Genomic DNA, 8,825 nt, shown 5'->3' with positions numbered 1-8,825 from the left:
GATGTGTGGGAGGTTGAGTCTCAATGACGTTGTTTTGACACACAGTAGTGTACTGTGTTGTCAAGGAGGAGGACCCTACTTCTGATGAGGTCCTTTTGTTGTGTCTCTGTAGTATGGAATAAGAGGCATAAATGTTTTATGAGGTTTCAGGCCTTAGCTGGTAGTCCCTGAGATCAGAAGTGTGACTGGGTCCTTAAATCCCAGTCATTTAAGAGATGTGGATAGAAAACACCCTCCATGACTTGTTCTCACAAGATTGTAAGGTAGAACTTGGAGTAGTAGTGGTCGTCAACTATGGCTGCCTACAGATAATATGGTTTTGTTCTCGCCCTCCTGGCTGTAGCTGTGTCCCTTGTTTCCAAGCGTTGCATCGCATATAAGGTCAGAGGGTGAAAATTTTTTATATTTTCAGCTTCTTAGTGTGAGCCTTCGATCCCACCGTCTCTCCCCCAGGATTTTAATACACGAATAACCGCTTTCCCACGTTCACTCTTATAAAACTTGATTACAGTTTTTCATAACTTCCGTTTTCATCACTTAACGATCAAGGGAGCCAGGGAAGTCAAGCTTTGATTCAGTGATATCTTCGTCCTGACAAAATATGAGGATGCTTATTTCCATGTTAACATGCTTTACAAACTCTGGAAGTTTCCTGTATTTGCTTGGCAAATTTTTTTTTGTCTGTACTTCTTAATAGTACTGTGATGCTTCTGTCCCTTAATCCTGAATCTTTTTCTGTGTAAACTCCACATATTCTCCTATATTTTGCGAGTCTTATTCAAAGGAAGCAATTTTATTCTTAACACAGTCTCAAAATGTAAAAACAAAACATTGATCTGTTTGCCGCAAATTTTACTGAAATGGGTTTTGATTGGGAGAAAAAAAATATCTTTGTGTCATTCAGGAATTTAAGTAAAAATGCTACGCTTTGTTGACTTTTGGAAGCTCGATGTAAACTTTTAAAGCCTGTTGGCTTTTGTAGTCTTTTTTAAATTTAATTTAATTTTATTTGCAGGGCCTTCTGTAGACTAAGGGATTTACAAGCCTGAGACAGGCTTGCTTTTACAACGCCTGGCGATGTGGCATCAGGTAGCATAATGTGACTTGACTGGTCTGATACAAGACGATTGCAACCCACACCTCTTCTCCTTCCCACAAATAATGTATCTTTTCTATCTGTCAGTATTGCTATCTTGTAATGGGGGCTGACATAACTAATCAGTCCTTTTCTGTGTGTAAGGTAGATTTGAAGTAAGGGTGATGTGTCAGACTGTCGCCTGGTTCGATGTGGACCAAACCCTGGATTAAACACATTTTTCAAGCATTGCATGGAAACTGCATAGGCTTAGATGCTGCAGTATGAGGTTTTTGGTTTAGATTTCATATTCCAGAAGAGAATTAACAGTCTTGAGGAGAAGACTGTCTCTCTCCATGGGACAGCTAGCATAACTGTGGCTTGTGGTAAAAATAAATAACACAAGTTAGGCAGCTGGCACTCCGCACCTACGTTTTCCCATCCATACTGTGTGGTTTACTGTTTTGGGTTTTTTTTGCATTCAAGGCGGGCTACAGCGAAGCTTGTTTGATGAATTGCAGTTTGTTCATGAGCATGATACTCTGAGAATAAGAGCAATGACTGAGACATTGGGTGGCTTCTTTCTGATTCAGTGAGCAAGCCTTCCATTATAAATGAGTTTTAAAGACAAGACATTGGCGTGTATGTGTGTGTGTATATATATATGAAAAACAAAGTATAGAGCATTCTGAAATAGATACAATAGAATCCCAGTTATACAAACAAAAAGCAAGAATCTAAGTAGTTCTGTATTCAGTGTTAATGATCTGTATTTCATATGAAAGGTTGACCTTTGCAGGGCCTTTCCTTCTGAAGTAAAGAATAGGCTGATCTGTTTCTCCCGCAGCTGGAAGGGCAGGGGAAGATTTGGTTGATCTTATTTTTTTCAGCAAGACTATCACAGGGAATGATAGGGCCAGTTGCTGAGATTGCAAAGGACTGTGCAGCCCCAGGCATCTTTAACTATGTGCGAAGACTGATTCTGTTTAACACACAAAAAAAAAATAAATATGAAATGCCTAAGTTTAGACGGAACACTGATTCAGGCCAAGAAAAATGTGATCCTTCCTATTGACTTAAAATGGATCTGCGAGACTTTCGTATGGTGATTCATATAAATCAAAGTGAATGGGCATTAGATTACACATTCATCATTGTGATTATCACTTGAACTGCTTAGCGTGTGTAACCTGGTACACATTTGCCAGTATTGTTTTTAACTATAAAGACAATATTAGAACATTATATTATGAGTTTTATTTAGTATATTGTAGCGGCCTAAAGCTCTACAACTTGAAGCACACACATTCTGTGTGGGGAATCTGTGGGGCTTTTTTACACGTGGGGAGTTACCCAGATAGAAAGTATGCTTTTTATGGCAATCAGAGTCTATTTAAAATTCTGTTTTTAATCCAATATAAATGTATTTAAAATATGTTACGATAGATATTTACATGCTTTCCTGTGGGCAAAGACATTCTTCCCACCCAATGTGTAACTTCAGCTTAAGCCAGTTTTCTGTTTCCAGACTCTTAATTGTTCTGTAGTCTGTGGTGCACAAAGAATTAAATGTGTCCGGTCCTCAAGATTTGGTTAATCTCATTATGCTCCGGGAGATGGTGTATAGTTCAGGTCTTGGGATGCGAGGCTAGGACTTTGGCCTGTTGACAGTTGTTTTAAAAGTTGAATGCTGTTTGAGCTTCTTGCCTCTGCTAACAAGACTTTACCAAAAAACTTCTCAAGAACATTTTATAGCATCCAAACAAGAGACTGAGGCATTGTCTTTAAGCATTCCAAATAACTTTAAGATCCATTGAAGGACCGTTTTTGGTCGGGTGGGCAGGGATCACTTTTCAGAACTGAAAGATGTAGAGAAACCAGATATTTGAGGTATGGTCAAGGACTTAGTAGAGCTGCTGCAGAAAATGTGAAGTAGTGGGAAGAGGTTGAAAACATTGTGTATTTTTGCAAGTCAGCTCTTTGCCTGTTACAGCCTCTTAATGGGTGAAAGATCTGAGAGTACGTGGAGAGGAGGTGTGGACTGTGGGACGATATGAGTGTACATTTGTGTGTGCGGTTGCTGTCTGGTGGGATGGGATCATGACAGTAGTGTTCCCTGCCCTTGTGCGAGGGGCTGTAGGTCTGTCAGGGTCACGAGTGAAGTACCCCACCTGAAGGACTGATTTTGGGATAAACCCTCAAATATATCTCATTTCATTTTACCAGTCTTGTATGCATAAGTAGTTCTAGGAACGCCTTGTCAGTGTGGAGTTACTGGTTTTTTTCTTTCCACTTGTCTTTTAAATCAGACCAGTCACTAGTTTTGTTATCGGATTCCTGTGCACCTTATATACAGCCATTCCTGCTGCTTGTCGTCCTCTGCTCTCCCGGCGTTTACATTGCTGTGGGCTCTGGATCTGCGCTTGATTTAAAGGCAATAAAAATATCTATCAGAGCTTCTGTTAGTGTTGAAAGTCTCTAATCACTTAGGGTATTTTTTAGCACATGAGCTTAGGAAAGCTGATCCTAAATGTGACGGTGATTTTTTTTAAGGGGAGAAAATCCACCTATTTTCATTGTTAGTGGAAACTGTAGATGAGAACCTCAAAGAGGAACACTGAGGGGCATCCTCCGTAGGTTGTCCACAGCGTATTTGGTCAAGAAAAGAAGCAGTTTAAGGAATGTGACGTGCGGTTCTTGATGCAGAAAAAAGCTTCTGCATGCCTAATACATTGGAAAACATTTGTTCAAGAGCATGTCTTCCTTGTGCAAAATTTGCCCCTGTAGTATTATTAAGGTCAGTATCCATGTAGGTTATCTCATACATACTGAATGTGGTGCCCGAGGTCAGTGTTGGCTTGTAAATACAACTTTAAGGAATGTTTTGTCCTGTTTTGTGCTGTTAAAAAGGGTCTATATAAGTTGTTTGTTTAGAAACTTATTTACTCCTGCTCTTCCTGGACTTGTCTTCATTTCCTGATTAGAAAATAACAGTTTGTAAATGAAACATTGTGTCCTGCTTAACAAGTAAAGTTTGTGGAAATAATCCTTGTATGTATACATCCACTCATTGACTGATTCTCTTTTAAGTGAGTAGGTATTAATTTTAAGGTAAATGTTTACTATTCTGGATGTTCAGGTAGACTTTTCTATTCTTTACTACGCCCTGGTGTGAAAAAATATAGTGTCAATTTTGTGAGAATAATGGCTATGTTGTATTGTTAATTGAGGAGTATTAGAGTGCGTCTGTGATTCAGGGAGGAATTATCAAAATGCTGTCTCATAAAAATCAAATAAACTCAGCTTCTGGATCAAGTGGGCAAGTTCATGAGTCCCTGTAATTCTTTGAACATTCTGGCTTGAATCTTTACTACTGAAAAGGTCTCTGCACTTCATCATGCGTTGGCATGTTCACCGAGAATCAGCATTCCTCTTCTGTATTATTTCTTGATAGCTTTTTCATTAATCCTTCAAAAGTACTGTGCTGCTTAATGGAGTCAGAATAGAAAAAAATGCATTTTCAGAAAGTCTTCCGGTGTGTCGTGTTTGCTTTCTGCGTTTCACTTAGGCATTAATCAATTAACTGCTTTTGATTCTAGTCACTTCTCAGGTTAGATCTCGGCGTTCCGTGGATGGATAATGTACTCTGTAAATTAGGTGTGAAACGGTTGGAGAAAAGCACAAGCTGGCGCTGTGCGGAGCCAAGTCAGGTTTGGCCTGCCTTTATTTGAGCTTGCGAACGCTACCTTGTGAATGCATGGCAGTCTGGCAGGGCTAACGCCGGGCTGGAGCTGAAGTGGGCCTGTAAAAAAACTGCTCAGATGTTCATTTTCTACCTGTGCTTTTGTATCCATTTTGTTGCTCGAGTTGTCTGTCATGGGGGCTTATCTTGTTCCTGCTGCTTCAGGTGATGAAGAGGCAACTTGGTCTCTTTCTGCTGCTCGTGTTGGAGCACAGCTTTGTGATGCTAAGCCTCGTGTGATGAATATTACTGTTGCAGGTTTTGCAAGTGGAAAAGTCTGTATCTCAATGCTGTAGATTGTGAGGAGATGGTTGTTGCGGGGCTGGTTGGAGGCTCATGCTGAGATGCGTGCCCAGAGGAGCATCGCGAGGAGGCGAACACCCCAGCTGGCAGCAAACTCCTGTGGCTCCTGCCCACCCCATCGACAGCACCTCGCTGTTCTTCAGGGGGAAGGAGAAAGGAAGCAGGCTATTTGGGACCCCACTTCTCATCTTTAGCTTTTCTTGAAGCAGTTCAATTCTTAGTGGCTACTACTTTCAAATTCATAATTCAGCTCAGTTTTGCTATTTGCTGTAATTTTCCTGACACCTTTAAGGTTTGTGTGGGATTACTTTTTTAAGTATTGCTTGACTGTCCTGGAATTGAAGGCGTTTTTAATGCTTAAACTTCTGAAATTATCAGTTGGTAGTAGTGAGCCACAAGCCATGGTTGGTGTGCCACCGTTTTGTTTATAAATAGGACCAGAGAGTATTTCAATGAAAATTTGTTACTGATTACCTTTAGAGATTTTGCCTAAAAGTTAAAGCGTACAGTTTGATATTAACAGATAGTGAAGAAAACTTAACTAGTGTTTCCTGTGTTTCACATTATTTCAAAATTGGATTTATTATAGGTATATTGTGGTAGCAGTGTTGCAACTCAGAGTGACTGCTCCCTGGAAGTGAATGTCTGCTGAAGATGTTCAGTATGATCTGTGATGGAACTCAACCGGATGTAATTAATTGTTTATTGAAAGAAATCTGCTTATCTGTTACGCAAGCAATGGAAAAAGAGAGCAAGTCATCAGAAGCAAAAGTGTTGCTGCCTCCACTCTTCTGGTAAAGAATTCCCAGCTCCTGAAAACCCAGTCTTGGTAGATAGTAGATGCCAAGGATGGAGAGCTGAGGGACATGTGGTCTCAACTTTGTTAAGATAGTTCCCCAAAGTTCTGTTGCCCACTCTGAAATCATTATAGGAATGCGAGCGCTAAGATATATTCAGTGAATTCAGCAACCTGGAAGTTGTGCTCAAGCTGTGGGTTTTACAGGGTTTCTAATGCTCTATTTGAAGGTGAGGTTGCTGTTATTTTTTTTCTTTAAATTTTATGAGCATTTTATATAATGATGTTCCTGTCATGCTTTTGGCTATGAATCAGCAAACCATTTCTGTGCATGCTTTAATTGAAGCGTGGAGTTGTCTCGCTGTGCAAATGTTGAAGTCAGTGAGACTATTAATTAAAATTAAGTATCTGCATAAGTGCTTTTTCTAAAAATAAGTTGCTTCATAACAGCTTTGGGCCATATTTGGGGAGGAGGGTTTTGTGGTTTTTTTTTTTCAAACTTTGGAAATAGGTATGTAATTCTCCCTGAATTGGGTGATGATAAAATGTAGCAGCAATACCAGACAGCAGAATGTTCACGGGATGGAGTGTGAACTTTCTGCCTTGTAAGATGTTGCCTAAGCTGCTATTTATTTATTTTTAAATGGAGAATAAAACTACTATGGTTTTCATACTGCAGAGAGGGTGGTGACAAGGAGAACTTAAGAGCTTAAGCTACTCTGTAGTGGAATCACACAAATTATAGGAAAGAATCGATTCATCATCTTCCTTACTGAGGGCCTGATCACAACTCTGTTTTTCTTCCATCGAGTAAAAGCTTGCGTCGTTCGGTTAACATCAGTGCTTCTCAGTGTGAGACTTCTTAGCTAGTTGTGGTGTGTGTCACTTATATATTCTGTCTGTAGTCAAAGGTATTATAAGTGGGAAGACTGAGCTGTGGGGTTTTTTTCCTCTATGTATTGAGAATTTACTATACAAATTTACTGTACAATTTTACAAAATTATCTGGTTTATTAATTCTCACAGCACCTTGGTGAAATAGTGTACTTCTGTCTCCTAAGTCTGGCTCTTTACTATACTCACTTTTATCATGCTAGCCTGTTAACCTTTTTTCAGATTTCTGTTAAAAATAGACTTCTTACAAGCCCCACGACGCCCCACCTGCAGCAAACCAATAAATGACAAGCAGAGGGAAGAAATCACTGGAAACACAGAAAAGGGGAATGTGTTTCAGGGTGTTGGTACCGTCAGATTTCCGATTGCACCTCTGCCATCTCCTCTTGAAACTGATTTTAAAGATCTTTCTTTGCAGGTATATAGATAAGGCACTGACCACATTCTAATGTAGGAAACAATAAGAGACGTTGCTGCACGTGATGGGAGCTGGGAAGAAGCACCGTTTGCCTGAGGTCATACAGATACTTGAAGTCAGATGCAGAATTAGAGGGCAGGTGTTTTCTGACCAGAAGATGATACTTCTGAGGTGCTTCAGTGCAATGTGGGTTGATATCCCCAAGCTGTTGGGTTTTTACTGCTGCAGTTCTTAGTCTTTATCATTTTCATTTATCATTTATTCTTCTATTAGTAGTAGAAACCGAGAATCACGCTTTCATGTGAATGCAGTTCAGATTCTTGCTGAAAATCACATGTTTTTTGCTAAAAATGGGACTCAGAAGGTTCCTATTTTAAGTCATTAATATTGTGGGGGGAGGGAGTGGCATTTATTTAGTGTTGGTGCTAAAAGTTTCTGTAAAGCATTGTCAAGTGAACACAAAGCAGAATTTACATCGTTTGGGGAAAAATACCAATGTTGCCATCTTTACTATGAGCATGTCAGTTGCTCTTTATTGCTTTTTAAATTTGATTTCATTGTAGTGTGGCGAGCTTTTCAATAAACATAGTGGTTTCATTTATATAACACTAGAATTATTGTTAATGCGCGGTTTCATACTGCGAATTACGTATGTAATATTGTGTCCAGTGGGATCCTGTATCACAAAATTTGCATAGTTATAGTGCTGGTGACATCGTATCTCATACAAAGAACCTAGGGACCTGATACAATATCAGTAAAACTGTCTCATAGGTATGATTCAAACAGTTTTATTAGCAACATATGGGGTATGAAGGAGCCACAGAGGGTAGTTTCGAGTGTAAGGGTGCTGGCCTATCTTTTTCAGCCTGTAATTATATCAGTCCTCTTCTATGGCATTATTTGTTGCTGCTCTGGGATTGCTGAAAAATAACTACTAATATGGTGACACAAAGGATCAGAATAAATTATAATTGTTGACTTTACAAGAAATTCATTGGCAAAAAGGCTTACTATCCTAAGCTTGGATGTCATTTCTGGTTCAGCCAGAGCTAAGCCACATATACAAAATAATATCCTTTTGAAAGTCTTAGTTTTTTTTCTGGCAACCTTATCCTGTTGTATTGGGTGCTTTTGTGATCTGACAGATAGGAGGAAGAAACTTTTTGGCTGCATTTTAGTTTTTAATCTTAAACTAGGAGAGTGCATGTTGGTTAATTGATGCTAGGATATTGAACTCTTGTTCCCCAAATGGAACACATTGTAATTAGTAATCTTCAAGTAGAGTTCATAACTTAAACGTTTTGTCATTAAAACCTAGCAAAAATATAACTAGAAGATTGTACTAGTGCTCTGTTTAGTTGTACTTTTAAAAGTCATGAAGTAGTAAAAAAAAATAAATTTCTACATGTTGTAAAAAATGATAAAAGTTTTGGAGGTTTAATGTTTCTGCTTTGTACTAATTGGCTACTGAAGAGCCATCGTATATACAAACTATTAGAGAAAAGTACTGTATGACTACTTCCCTGATAACTTTTTAAAATGCTTGTGTTGTTAAAAACACTGGGCTGAGCAATGTCTCTGCAGAAATTAGGCC

At 39.1% G+C, this 8,825-nt stretch overlaps 1 protein-coding gene across 29 annotated transcripts in view; it reads left to right on the top strand.

Annotated features, from left to right (window-relative positions):
- GTDC1 (glycosyltransferase like domain containing 1) overlaps positions 1 to 8,825 on the top strand; it is a 192,837-nt gene that overhangs the window by 13,960 nt on the left and 170,052 nt on the right. For 5 of the 29 annotated variants that reach the window (XM_074594474.1, XM_074594483.1, XM_074594461.1 and 2 more), the window contains exon 3: positions 5,710 to 5,914. The exons of 23 other annotated variants lie outside the window; for them this stretch is intronic. The gene's annotated coding sequence lies outside the window, so the exon portion shown is untranslated. Of the gene's footprint in view, positions 1 to 4,674; positions 5,413 to 5,709; positions 5,915 to 8,825 lie in introns of all 29 variants that reach the window. One more of the 29 variants, XM_074594455.1, reaches the window with a different exon arrangement.

Source organism: Larus michahellis, chromosome 7 (assembly GCF_964199755.1).
Source record: "Larus michahellis chromosome 7, bLarMic1.1, whole genome shotgun sequence".
NCBI lineage: Eukaryota > Metazoa > Chordata > Aves > Charadriiformes > Laridae > Larus > Larus michahellis.
The sequence above is the reverse complement of the archived record's forward strand: the minus strand, read 5'-3'. Positions and strand labels throughout refer to the sequence as shown.